Here is a 14,757-nt window from a genome sequence, read left to right on the forward strand (position 1 = left end):
ACCTAAGTCTAACCCTAAGTCTAACACCCCATAACTTAAATATAATTTAAATAAATCTAAATAAAATTCCTATCATTACCTAAATTATTCCTATTTAAAACTAAATACTTACCTAAAAACAAAACCTAAGCTATTTATTTTAACTAGGTAGAATAGTTACTAAATAGTTATTAACTATTTAATAACTACCTAGCTAAAATAAATACAAATTTACCTGTAAAATAAACCTAACCTAACTTACACTAACACCTAACACTACACTACAACTAAATAATTTACCTAAATTAAATACAATTAAATACATTAAATACAATTAGCTAAATTACAACTCCCCCCACTAAATTACAGAAAATAAAAAACAAATTACAAGATGTTTAAACTAATTACACCTAATCTAAGAGCCCTATCAAAATAAAAAAGCCCCCCCAAAATTAAAAAAAAACCTAGCCTAAACTAAACTATCAATAGCCCTTAAAAGGGCATTTTGCGGGGCATTGCCCCAAAGAAATCAGCTCTTTTACCTGAAAAAGAAATACAAACAACCCCCCCAACAGTAAAACCCACCACCCACACAACCAACCCCCCAAATAAAACCCTAACTAAAAAAAAACCTAAGCTTCCCATTGCCCTGAAAAGGGCATTTGGATGGACATTGCCCTTAAAAGGGCATTTAGCTCTATTGCTGCCCAAAGCCCTAACCTAAAAATAAAACCCACCCAATACACCCTTAAAAAATCCTAACACTAACCCCCGAAGATCCACTTACCGGGAGAAGTGTTCATCCAAGTGGCAAGATGTCCTCAGCGAAGTTGGCAGAAGTGGTCCTCCAGACGGGCAGAAGTGGTCCTCCAGACGGGCAGAAGTGGTCCTCCAGATGGCATCTTCTATCTTCATCCTTCTGACACGGAGCGGCTCCATCTTCAAGACATCCGGCGCGGAGCATCCTCTTCAATCGTCTTCTTGCTGAATGAAGGTACCTTTAAATGACATCATCCAAAATGGCGTCCCTTAGATTCCGATTGGCTGATAGAATTCTATCAGCCAATCAGAATTAAGGTTGAAAAATCCTATTGGCTGATGCAATCAGCCAATAGGATTGAAATTCAATCCTATTGGCTGATTCAATCAGCCAATAGAATGCAAGCTCAATCCTATTGGCTGATTGGATCAGCCAATAGGATTGAACTTCAATCCTATTGGCTGATTGCATCAGTCAATAGGATTTTTTCTACCTTAATTTCGATTGGCTGATAGAATTCTATCAGCCAATCGGAATCTACGGAATCTAAGGGACGCCATATTGGATGACGTCACTTAAAGGAACCTTCATTCATCTTTAGTCGTCGGCTGAAGAGGATGCTCCGCGTCGGATATCTTGAAGATGGACCTGCTCCGCATCGGATGGATGAAGATAGAAGATGCCGTCTGGATGAAGACTTCTGCCCGTCTGGAGGACCACTTTGCCCGGCTTGGATGAAGACTTCTCCCAGCTTCGTTGAGGACTTCGACCTGGTTGGATGAAGACTTCTGCCACTTCATTGAGGATGGATGTCGGGTCTTCAGAACTGTAAGTCGATCTTCATGGGGTTAGTGTTAGGTTTTTTAAGGATTTATTGGGTGGGTTTTATTTTTAGGTTAGGGTTTGGGCCTGCAAAAGAGCTAACTGCCCTTTAAAAAGGCAATGCCCATCCAAATGCCCTTTTCAGGGCAATGGGGATCTTTGTTTTTTTTAGCTAGTATTTTATTTGGGGGGTTGGTTGTGTGGGTTGTGGGTTTTACTGTTGGGGGGTTGTTTTGTATTTTTTTACAGGTAAAAGAGCTGATTACTTTGGGGCAATGCCCCGCAAAAGGCCCTTTTAAGGGCTATTGATAGTTTAGTTTAGGCTAGGTTTTTTTTATTTTAGGGGGGGCATTTTTTTATTTTGATAGGGCTATTAGATTAGGAGTAATTAGTTTAAATATCTGTCATTTGTTTATTATTTTCTGTAATTTAGTGGGGGGGGGGGTTGTACTTTAGCTAATTTAATTTAATTTAGTTATTTGTATTTAATTTAGTTAATTTATTTAATTATAGTGTAGTGTTAGGTGTTATTGTAACTTAGGTTAGGTTTTATTTTACAGGTACTTTTGTATTTATTTTAGCTAGGTAGTTATTAAATAGTTAATAACTATTTAGTAACTATTCTACCTAGTTAAAATAAATACAAACATGCCTGTAAAATAAAAATTAACCCTAAGCTAGCTACAATGTAACTATTAGTTATATTGTAGCTAGCTTAGGGTTTATTTTATAGGTAAGAATTTAGTTTTAAATAGGAATTATTTAGTTAATGATAGGAATTTTATTTAGATTTATTTAAATTATATTTAAGTTAGGGGGTATTAGGGTTAGACTTAGATTTAGAGGTTAATAACTTTAATTTAGTGGCGGCGACGTTGGGGGCGGCAGATTAGGGGTTAAAAAATGTAGGTAGGTGGCGGCGATGTTAGGGACGGCAGATTAGGGGTTAATAATATTTAACTAATGTTTGCGAGGCAGGAGTGTGGCGGTTTAGGGGTTAATATGTTTATTATAGTGGCGGCGATGTCAGGGATGGCAAATTAGGGTTTAATAAGTGTAGGTAGGTTGCGGCGACATTGGGGGCAGCAGATTAGGGGTTAATAAATATAATGTAGGTGTCAGCGATGTTGGGGGTAGCAGATTAGTGGTTAATAAGTATAATGTAGGTGGCGGCGGTGTCCGGAGCAGCAGATTACAGGTTAAAAAAATAATTTTAGTGTTTGCGATGCGGGAGGGCCTCGGTTTAGGGGTTAAGAGGTAGTTTATGGGTTTTAGTGTACTTTTTAGCACTTTAGTTATGAGTTTTATGCTACGGCGTTGTAGTGTAAAACTCATAACTACTGACTTTAAAATGCGGTAGGACTCTTGACAGGGTAGGGTGTTCTAAGTATTTATAAATAGATATTCCTATATACAGTATCTCGCAACAGTGAGTACACCCCTCACATTTTTGTAAATATCTTATTATATCTTTTCATGTGACAACACTGAAGAAATGACACTTTGCTACAATGTAAAGTAATGAGTGTACAGCCTGTATAACAGTGTACATTTGCTGTCCCCTCAAAATAACTCAACACACAGCCATTAAATGTCTAAACCGCTGGCAAAAAAAGTGAGTACACCCCTAAGAGAAGATGTCCAAATTGGGACCAAAGTGTCAATATTTTGTATGGCCACTATTATTTTCCAGCACTGCCTTAACCCTCTTGGGCATGGAGTTCACCAGAGCTTCACAGGTTGCCACTGGAGACTTCCACTCCTCCATGATGACATCACAGAGCTGGAGGAGATTTTGCGCTCCCCCACCTTCCATTTGAAGATGCCCCACAGATGTTCAATAGGGTTTATGTCTGGAGACATGCTTGGCCAGTCCATCACCTTTACCCTCAGCTTCTTTAGCAAGGCAGTGGTCGTCTTGGAGGTGTGTTTGTTGTCGTTATCATGTTGTAATACTGCACTGTGGCCCAGTCTCTGAAGGGAGGGGATCATGCTCTGCTTCAGTATGTCACAGAACATGTTGGCATTCATGGTTCCCTCAATGAACTGTAGCTCCCCAGTGCCGGCAGCACTCATGCAGGCCTAGACCATGACACTCCCACCACCATGCTTGACTGTAGGCAAGACACTCTTGTCTTTGTACTACTCACCTGGTTGCCGCCACACACGCTTGACACCATCTGAACCAAATAAGTTTATCTTGGTCTCATCGGACCACAGGACATGGTTCCAGTAATCCATGTACTTAGTCTGCTTCTCTTCAGCAAACTGTTTGCAAGCTTTCTTGTGCATCATCTTTAGAAGAGGCTGCCTTCTGGGATTACAGCCATCCAGACCAATTTGATGCAGTGTGCGGTGTATGGTCTGAGCACTAAATTTAACACACCTGCTCCCCATTCACACCTGAGACCTTGTAACACTAACAAGTCACAGTTGGGCTAATTGGGCCCAATATGGACATTTCCACTTAGGGGAGTACTCACTTTTGTTGCCATTGGTTTAGAAATTAATGGGTGTGCGTTGGGTTATTTTGAGGGAACTGCAACTTTACACTGTTATACTGGATGTACACTCCCTACTTTACATTGTAGTAAAGTTTAATTTCTTCAGTGTTTTCACATGAAAAGATATACTAAAATATTCACAAAAATGTGAGGGGTGTATTTCTTTACCTATATATAATCATATATACCTATATATTTATTTTTATATATATATATATATATATATATATATATATATATATATATATATATATATAAATAAATATTTGTTTAAAAAACCCTCAGATATATTTAGAAATATTTATTTATGAATAAATAGAATATATTCCCTTACGTAAATAAAATTGGAAAATGAAATAATCATAATTTCATGTTAGATTAGCGCTATTGTAAATATGTTATGACGTATGCGCGACAGTGGGGTGTTGTTTTTCAACTTTTTTTCTCCACTGACGTCTATGGGGGAATGCGTAAACGCGATTTTTAACTTTTTGCGAGTCAGGTTACCGCTTGAGAAAAAACTGTTTACTTTCAACTACCAAATACCAGCGTAACCCGACTAGGGCAAAAATGAAAATCCTAGCAGAGTTTTTGTTATAGCGAAAATGCAAAATACTGCTCCACTTGTAATCTAGCCCATAGATGGCATAATATCTGATATTCATAATCACAATTTGTATTCTCAATTTGCATTTAAGCCTTTGGGTCTTGATTTCCTCCCAGAGTGAATTATACTTCTGGGTTTTGTATGTGTCTAGGGGATGTTACAAATAGTTGTCACACCCTTTGGTGTTCTCAGTGTGTTTGTTTGGAAGCCATTATGTGATGGCTCTATGGTAGGACCCAGGTAAGAAAAGACTGTGAAGTTCCTGTACTATTCACAGTTTAGCCAAATGCTGTAACAAAATCTCCAGTTTTATGGTTTTACCCTAGCTGTGTGTATCCGTGTGAGCGCTGACTATTCTGTGTGTTGCATTATATATAAATATATATATATATATATATATATACACAGACACACACACCCACACTACTTTGCCAACGATTTAGGCGGGTGTGAAAAAAATGCTGTAAAGTAAGAATGATTTAAAGAAATAGAAATGTTAAGTTAATTTTTTATCAATTAACAAAATGCAAAGTGAGTGAACAGAAGAAAAATCTAAATTAAATCAATATTTGGTGTGACCACCCTTTGCCTTCAAATGGAATAAATTCTTATAGAACAATCTTTTAAGGAACTCAGCAAGTAGGTTGTTCCAAACATCTTGGAGAACTAACCACAGTTCTTCTGTGGATTTAGGCAGCCTCAGTTGATGAAGTCTCTTGTAATCTGAGGCAGATTCAATGATGTTGAGATTAGGGGGCCGATTTATGAAAGTGCGAGCAGACATGATACGCTGTAGCAGATTATGTCCGCCGCACATCGATAATTTATCATTTCACAAGCAGTTCTGGTGAACTGCTTGTGCAATGCCGCCCCCTGCAGATTTGCGGCTGCTAGCAAGGGGAGTCAATAAACCCAATCGTATCCGATCGGGCTGATTGCTGTTTGCCGCCTCAGAGGCGGCAGACGAGTTAAGGAGCAGCAGGCTTAAGACCGCTGCATCTTAACTCTTTTTCAGTGAGCCTGAAGGCTCACGCGGAAACAGCTTCATAAGGGGCCATTCGGGGGTTGATAAATTGGCCCCTAGGGCTCTGTGAGGGCCATACCATAACTTCCAGGGCTCCTTGTTCTTCTTTACACTGAAGATAGTTCTTAATGACATAAGATGTATGTTTAAGGTTGTTGTCATGCTGCAAAATAAATCTGGTGCCAATCAGATTCCTGATGTTATTGTATGATGGATAAGTATTTTTTCCTATGATCCTCAGCATTGAGGAGACCATTCATTCTGACCAAATCTCCAACTACATTTGCAAAAATGCAGCAGAAACTTGCAAGGAACCTCCACCATGCTTCACCATTGCCTGCAGATACTCATTCATGCACCGCTCTTCAGCCCTTCGACAAACAAACTGCCTTTGACTCATCAGTCCAAAGCACCAACTGCCATTTTTCTGGACCCCAGTTCCTGTTTTTACGTGTATAGCTAAGTCCCTTGGCCTTGTTTCCATGCTGGAGGTATGGCTTTTTGACCGCAAGCATTCCATGAAGACCACTTTTGACTAGACTTATCCGGGCAGTAGATGGGCATACCAGGTCCAAATGATTTCTACTAATACAGATCTGATGGCACTGCTGAACATCTTCATTTTTCAAAGGAAATTAAGCATAACGTGTCTTTCATCTACTGCACTAAGTTTCCTTGGCTGACCACTGCGTCTACGTCTCAACATTGCCCGTTTCCTTGTGTTTGTTCAGAAGAACTTAAACTGCACATAACTGCACATATGGAAACCCCTGTCTGCTTTAAAATTTCTGCCTGGAAGAGACCTTGCTGATGCAGTATAACTACCTTGTGTCTTTTTGCTGCTCTCAGTCTTCCCATGGCGTATGACTTTTGACATTAAACTGTCTTTAAAAACCTGTTAGCTGAGTTGGGCTGTTCCTTGCCCAGTTTAATTCTGCTTACTCAGCTGTTTCTGTTTCAGTTAATGATTGTGTTTCAACCTACATATTAAATTAATTATCATTAGCCCCTCTCTGGTATAATTGTATAAACCAGCACCTGACTATACCTACAAAATCCCTGACTTTGTGCTAGTGTACCTAGAAGAATTGATGCTGTTTTGAGGGCAAAGGGTGATAACACAAAATATTGATTTGATTTAAATTTTTCTTCTGTTTAAACACTTTGCATTTTGTTAACTGACAATAATAAACTACTAACATTTCTATTTTTTAAAGCATTCTTACTTTACAGCATTTTTTTCACACTTCTTTAAAACTTTTGCACAGGTGTGGAGTGCTGTTAGGAAATACTTTTTACTAGCTTACTAGTCCAGAGGGAAAGAGTTACTAGTCCACTCAAGATTTAAAATAGGAAAAAAAGACAAATGTGTTGCTTGTTTATTGCAATTGCCCACTCTACTGGGAAAAGTGGATAATATATATATAAAATACAACTGCATTTAGAAAACTTTTGAACTTGTTTCATGGTTGAAAAGGTGCTTTGTTTTTTATTGTGAATACTCATTGAAAAAGCAGGGTTTCATGGGATTTTGACTCTGTCTTGTTCACATTTCCATAAATTGATTATTTTCATCCTTGCTTTATTGATGGATGCGTACAGTGAGATTTTTGTCTTTCACTTATAAGATTTCAGTTGAACGCATCAGTGACTACATATTTCAGTGCACTTATCTAAAATAAATTAATTTGCATTTCACAATATCTTGATTAATTCAATAGCACACATCTTGATTTTTTAACAAAAGCTTTGAGTTTCTTTCCCTACGATCATTCAAGCATTCAATCATAATCACAGTGGAATTATTCTAATAATTCATGGCGATTAAATTAGCATTAATTACTTTTCTTTTTATACTAAGGAGCATTCAGTTGGTTTCTATTTGATGTTGCATGGTCATATTTTATTAAAGAATGTGGATGTTTCTATTCATATTTATAATACATAAATTAAGCAGGCATTTCTAAATAAAATTCCTTTATTTTGAGAATGCATTACAACCAAGTTTACACTTTTGTACCTGACAGCAACATAGAAAAGGCTACAGTATAAACGAGTTAGGGCTAGTTTCCATTGAGGTGGTAAAGTTTGGAAACTGGTGATAAAAACATTTATCTACATTAAAGCCTATGGAGATTTTTTACATTAACACCAGTTTCCAAACTTTACCAGCTTAATGGAAACTAGCCCTTACTTAGTGGCTGGTTGAATATTAAAACCAATTCCCGTTTTTTTGGCCTCCAGTCCAATAGTTTCTGTCATGAGATGCAGGACATATGCAGGACACAGCAATGATGGTACAACTCTATTTTATTGCAGAGCATAACAATACACATCTAGTCAGGTTGATTGTACTAAACTAACTGCGACACAGACACCGGACCTAAGCCCCGCCCACATACTAGTGACATCACATCCTGCTCTCATCACATCTTCCCCTTTTTCAAAGGCAAAGCATACATTTGCATATAATAAATAACAAGGTACACCAACAGGGTATACAACAACATTTTTGTTTTTGAACATTATAAAAACAGATAGATTAGAAAACATGAACAAATAAATTACATCCTGACTTGGACATCAGGGTAGACTACCCTAGTCCACAGTGACCATGGGATTATTCTGCCCATACGTCACTGTTCTAGCTAAAGTCAGTCCCTGTATCGGGCCGGAAGTTTCACCACTCTTCCGCTTGATGTAACTTTGCATGAACTGTCCTCTGATACAGAAGATGGTGAACAAGAGTCTGCTGGAGGCAAAGATATATCCCCGCTGTGATCTTGCTGAGGGGAAGGCACCTCTCTTAGAACAGGGGATCCCACCGGCGGTGGTACTGAGGTATCCGGTTCCAGACTCTCAGGTACAGGCTGAAGATGTCTTCGGTTACGGCGTGTAACCGTCCCTCCCTCTGTAAGGACTGTGTAAGACCTTGGTTCTGGAGAGCGGCCCACTACCGTAGCAGGCGTCTTCCATTTCTTCTCATCATCCAGTTTAATCCTGACACTTTGGCCCGCTTTCAGTTCCTGTAAAGGCCTGACAGAATGTCTCCTGTCGTAGAAGAAATGATAACCCTTTTTGGCCTCTTCATCCCTCCTAAGGACTTTGTCCCGAGGAACAGGGCCAGGCGGCTTGAAGACACCCACTGAGGGTAAAGTGGTGCGAATCTGGCGTCCTAGCATCAGCTGTGCCGGGCTAAACCCGGTGGCTTGAATGGGCGTCGCCCTGTATGACAAGAGGGCTAGGTACGGCTCAGATTGCTTTAGAATGAATTTTGTTGTTTGAACTGCCCTTTCAGCCATTCCGTTGGCCTGCGGATAATGTGGACTTGACGTGGAATGTACAAAATCATATTCCCTGCTGAAAGCACTGAACTCTGTATTAGCGAACTGCATACCATTATCACTCACCAGCTCCATTGGAATGCCCCAGCGGGCGAACAAGCTCTTCAGGCGAATGATAACGGCCTGACTTGTGATATCATTCAGGGGTGCAATTTCCAAATACCCGGAATAGTAGTCGATCACAACAAGAAACTTTTTCCCGTGCAGTTCACACAAATCAGCAGCTATTTTCTGCCACGGCCCCGCAGGCAGCGGAGTAGACATTAAGGGCTCCCTTCTCTGAGTAGGCCGGCGTTCCCGGCAAAAGGCACATTTAGACACGTGATTTGCAATGTCGGAGCTGATCCCAGGCCACCACACAGCTGTAGCTGCCCTTTCTCTGCACTTTGTAATGCCTAAGTGGCCATCGTGAATCCTGTTTAACATCTCCTTCCTCATGCTGACAGGAATTACAATGCGGTCTTGGAACAGCACCAACCCCTCAAGCTCCGTGAGCTGCGACCTCTCTGGCTGTTAAGCATTTAAAGACATCCAGGCTGCCCGGCTCTCGGGCCAGCCATCTTTTATGTACCTTATAACTTCTTGCAGATCTGTGTCCAAATATGTCTCTTTCTTTATCTCTTCCAGTTTCCTTGAAGAAATGGACTTAGAGGCCAGAACTGAATCAACATACACTTTCACATCCGATTCCGTGGAGGATTCTTCAGCAGCAGCCAGCGGGAGCCTGGATAGTGTATCTGCCACAACCAGTTGTTTCCCCGGCACATGCACTGCCTGAACATTGAACCTGAGCAGTCTCATTAAAAGTCTCTGGCATCTCAAGGGTGTTTTGTCAATGTCATAAGAATTGATTAGAGGGACTAGCGGTTTGTGGTCAGTTTCCAGACTAAATTTCTCCAAACCCACTAGATAACGCTGAAAGCGCTCACAGGCCCAAACTGCAGCCAGGCACTCTTTCTCAATTTGAGCGTATTTTGACTCCGCAGCCGTCAGTGTGCGGGAACAGTAGGCGATGGGCTGTAGTTTGTTGTCATTCAGCTGCAGGAGTGCAGCCCCCAACCCATAACTGCTTGCATCAGCACTAACCACAGTCTTTTTTGAAGGGTCGTAGAACCCCAGCACTGGGGCAGACCCCAGCAGTGACTTGGCATGCAGGAACGCTTTTTCCTGTGAGGGTCCCCAGACCCAGGCCACATCTTTCTTAAGCAACTCTGTGATAGGGTGTAAAACTGTAGATAAATCTGGAAGAAACTTGCCCATGTAATTTACAAGGCCCAATATCTGTCTCAGCTCATGTACATCAGAAGGGCTTTTCATCTGTTCAATAGCCCGAATTTTCTCGGGGTCCGGCTTGATGCCATCCCCGTTGATGATATGCCCAAAGTAGCATAATTCAGTTTTCCTAAAATGACATTTTTCTTTATTCAGCTTCAGCCCAGACTCTTTGATAGCCTGCAGCACACAACTCAAACGCTGATCATGCTCCTCCACTGTAGACCCATACACTAGAATGTCGTCCATGACGACCACTGTGCCCACGTGGCCACTCAGGAGAGAACTCATTTCCCTTTGAAAGATTTCAGGAGCGGAGGATATCCCAAAGGGGAGTCTGCAGAAGCAGAACCGACCTACCGGTGTGATAAAGGTAGTCAGTTTGCGGCACTTTGGATCCAGGGGGATCTGCCAAAAGCCGCTAGAAGCGTCTAATGTGGAAAAGAACTTCGCCCCAGCCAACTTCGGGGCTATATCTTCCAATGTCGGCAGCACAAATCTCTCCCTCTTCACTGCCTCATTCAACCTTTTCAGGTCCACACAGATGCGCACCTTTCCGTTTTTCTTTGCAACTGGAACAATGGGGGCACACCAATCAGTTGCTTCAACAACCTCTTCAATAACCCCCATAGACTTCATGCGCATGAGCTCTTTCTCCACTTGAGGCATGAGCGGGAACGGAATTCTACGAGGAGTAGAAATACTGTATGGGACTGCGTCACTTTTAAGTGCTATACGGACAGGTTTGCAGTTCAGTAGGCCCAACTCGCCAAACATATCTTCAGAGATCTCATTCACTCTGGCCACGAGGCCCAAGTCACAGGCTGCTTTTCTGCTCAATAAACTGTTAACACACTGACCTCGGATCACATGCACCCACATGGTGAACTTCCTCTGTTTGTACTCACAGCTGGCAAGAAATTTCCCCACACAATCAATGCGGCCACCAGGACTATGGACATTTGTAGTAACCTTCGCCAGCTGGGGCTGTCGAGGCAGTTTCATAAATTCAGCAAAAGACATTACAGTGATATCTGCTCCTGTGTCAATCTTAAAATCAACTTTGGCTCCCATTACAGTAAAAGTAACTTTCCAATCTTCCTCTGAGCTTTTCCGTTCCACAACAGACCCCACAAAAGACACTTCCTGACCCTCCTGGTCACTGTCCACCTGCATCTCCTTAATGTATTCAGTTTTACACATAACTTCAAAATGGCCTATTCTGTTACATTTTCTGCATCTTTTATCTCTGGCCGGGCATATAGCACTCTGATCATGAGCCCGGTAGCACCGTGTGCATCGGCCATGTTGCGCCCATCCACTTCTAGGCCTTTCCAGTACTTTAGATCTACCGCTCACACTGTGCCTTTCACTAGTAATTTTCCTAGACTGTTGCACTTCATCCACAATACTCTCAGACCTCAGATCAGCACTTTGCTTTTTCACCAGTTCACTCTGGCGGGCCATCCTAATAGCCCCGTCTAACGTTAAATCAGGCTCTAACTGCAGCTTCAGGGAAACTTCAGCATCTGCAATTCCAATAACTATTCTGTCTCTGATTTGCTCTTCTTTAGCAACACCAAACTCACAGAATTCAGCTAATTCATACAGGCTGCGCACAAATGACTCCACAGATTCTCCCACACGCTGATTACGTTTGTGAAAACAAGCTCTCTCATGAATCACATTTCTTTTGGGCACAAAGTGGGCACTGAGTTTATCCATAACTATATCAAAGTTAACTTCTTCCCCTTCTTGGAAAGTAAAAGCATTGAACACTGGCTCTACATCTTTCCCTATGGAGTATAAAAGAGAATTAACTTGTACTTCACCACTCTCCTTGTTCAGTTTGGATGCAATCCTGAAGCGCTGAAACCGCTGACGCCATGTGGGCCAAGCTGCAGGCTGAGAAAAGTCAAAAGGCTCAGGTGGGGTAAACTTTGACATTGCAATCGATCAGGAACAGAAGCGCAGTCCAGAACTTCTGACACCATGTCATGAGATGCAGGACATATGCAGGACACAGCAATGATGGTCAGGTTGATTGTACTAAACTAACTGCGACACAGACACCGGACCTAAGCCCCGCCCACATACTAGTGACATCACATCCTGCTCTCATCACAGTTTCATTGTCCAGACCACAGTCAGAAATCCATGGCAAGCCCACACCTCACATATCTTTACATTAATATACAATAATATTGTACTGGCATATGTGAATCTCCTGAAGTTAACTGATTAGATTGAATTATATATTTAATATTTTGTGAATATGGCTTTCAATTTAAATAATACATACCCCAAGTGACAAATTTAACATTATACACGAGAAAACTAAATTTATGCTTACCTGATAAATCAAATTATTTCATTGTGATGAGAGTCCATGATTCATTATGCCTGGGATTCAACTCCTGGCCACTAGGAGGAGGCAAAGTTTCCAAAAACTCTCAAGACAGTACTTCATCCCTCCCACTTCAATCGTATGTCAGCTAAATGTATAGCCAAACAAGAATATAATATAACTAAAAAAGGTAGGAAATCACAAAGCAGGGAAAGACTCTCACCACCATGAAAGAAAGAAATGTATCAGGTAAGCCTAAATTGTGTTTTCTTTTATAAGGTGGTGAGAGTCTACTCTCCATTATGCATGGGAACTCATACCAAAGCTGTGGAGTCCACAAGTAATGTTGGGCGGGATAAAAATGGTTAAGAAAAATAAAAAGGCAGATATCTATTTTCCAGACACTGCTGCCTGGAGGACTTTCCTACCAAAAGCTGCTTCAAAGGCAAAAAAATTGAGGGCCAGATTACAAGTGGAGCACTAAATATCGCTTTTAAGAAGGCAATATTTGTGCTCCACTGTGTAATACCAGCACACACTAATGTGCGCTGGTATTACAAGTTAACAGCAATGCAAAGGCAAGCTCTAATTTGCATTGCTGGGAAGCATTGCGCTCATGAGCGCGTGCTTCCATAGGCTCCAATATGAGCCTCGTTCTGATGCCGTCAGAGAAGGCATCAGAACCTAAGCACAGCACAGGGGGTACATAGCACAGCAATTGCAGCATTTGTAAATATATATGCTGAAATAAATACAACAACAATTAAAATTATGGGGAGGCAAAAAGTGAGTTTAAAATCCTCCACTAAATACAAAATGTAAAGAAAATAACTCATTATGTAACCTATTTACAAATCTAGACAAGTCAGAAGACTTGCTTTTCCCACAGAAACTCTCAGAATACATTCACCTAGATTTAGAGTTTTGTTGGTAAAGACCCGCTGTGCTAACGAGCCTTTTTTTTCCAGCGCACCCTTTAAACAACGCTGGTATTATGAGTTTTCTGAATGGCTGCGTTAGCCTCAGAAAAGGGAGTGTTGAGCATAATTTAGCTCCACTTCAACCCTCAATACCAGCGTTGCTTACTGTAGCCGTAAGCTGGAAAAACGTGCTTGTGCACGATATCCCCATAGGAAACAATGGGGCTGAGCAGGCTGAAAAAAAACCTAACACCTGCAAAAAAGCAGCGTTCAGCTCCTAACACAGCCCCATTGTTTCCTATGGGGAAACACTCTCTAAGTCTACACCTAACACCCTAACATGAATCCCGAGTCTAAACACCCCTAACCTTATACTTATTAACCCCTAATCTGCCGCCCCTGCTATCGCTGACACCTGCATTTTATTATTAACCCCTAATCTGCTGCCCCTAACATCGCCGACACCTACATTATAGTTATTAACCCCTAATCTGCCGCCCTCAACGTCGCCGCCACCTACCTACACTTATTAACCCCTAATCTGCCGACCGGACATCGCCGCCACTATATTAAATGTATTAACCCATAAACCGCCGCACTCCCACCTTGAAAACACTATAATAAATTGTATTAACTCCTAATCTGCCCTCCCTAACATCGCCGCCACTTACCTACAATTATTAACCCCTAATCTCCCGCCCCCAACGTCGCCGCTACTATAATAAAGTTATTAACCCCTAAACCTAAGTCTAACCCTAACCCTAACACCCCCCTAAATTAAATATAATTTAAATAAAACTAACTAAATTTACTATCATTAAATAAATTATTCCTATTTACAAATAAATACTTACCTATAAAACAAACCCTAATATAGCTACAATATAACTAATAGTTACATTGTAGCTATTTTAGGATTTATATTTATTTTACAGGCAAATTTGTATTTATTTTAACTAGGTACAATAGCTATTAAATAGTTAATAACTATTTAATAGCTACCTAGTTAAAATAATTACAAAATTACCTGTAAAATAAATCCTAACCTAAGTTACAAATACACCTACACTATCATTAAACTAATTAAATAAATTACCTACAATTATCTAAACTAAAATACAATTAAATAAACTAAACTATAAAACAAAAACAAAAAACACTAAATTACAGAAAATAAA

Source organism: Bombina bombina, chromosome 5 (genome assembly GCF_027579735.1).
Source record: "Bombina bombina isolate aBomBom1 chromosome 5, aBomBom1.pri, whole genome shotgun sequence".
NCBI classification, from domain to species: Eukaryota; Metazoa; Chordata; class Amphibia; order Anura; family Bombinatoridae; genus Bombina; species Bombina bombina.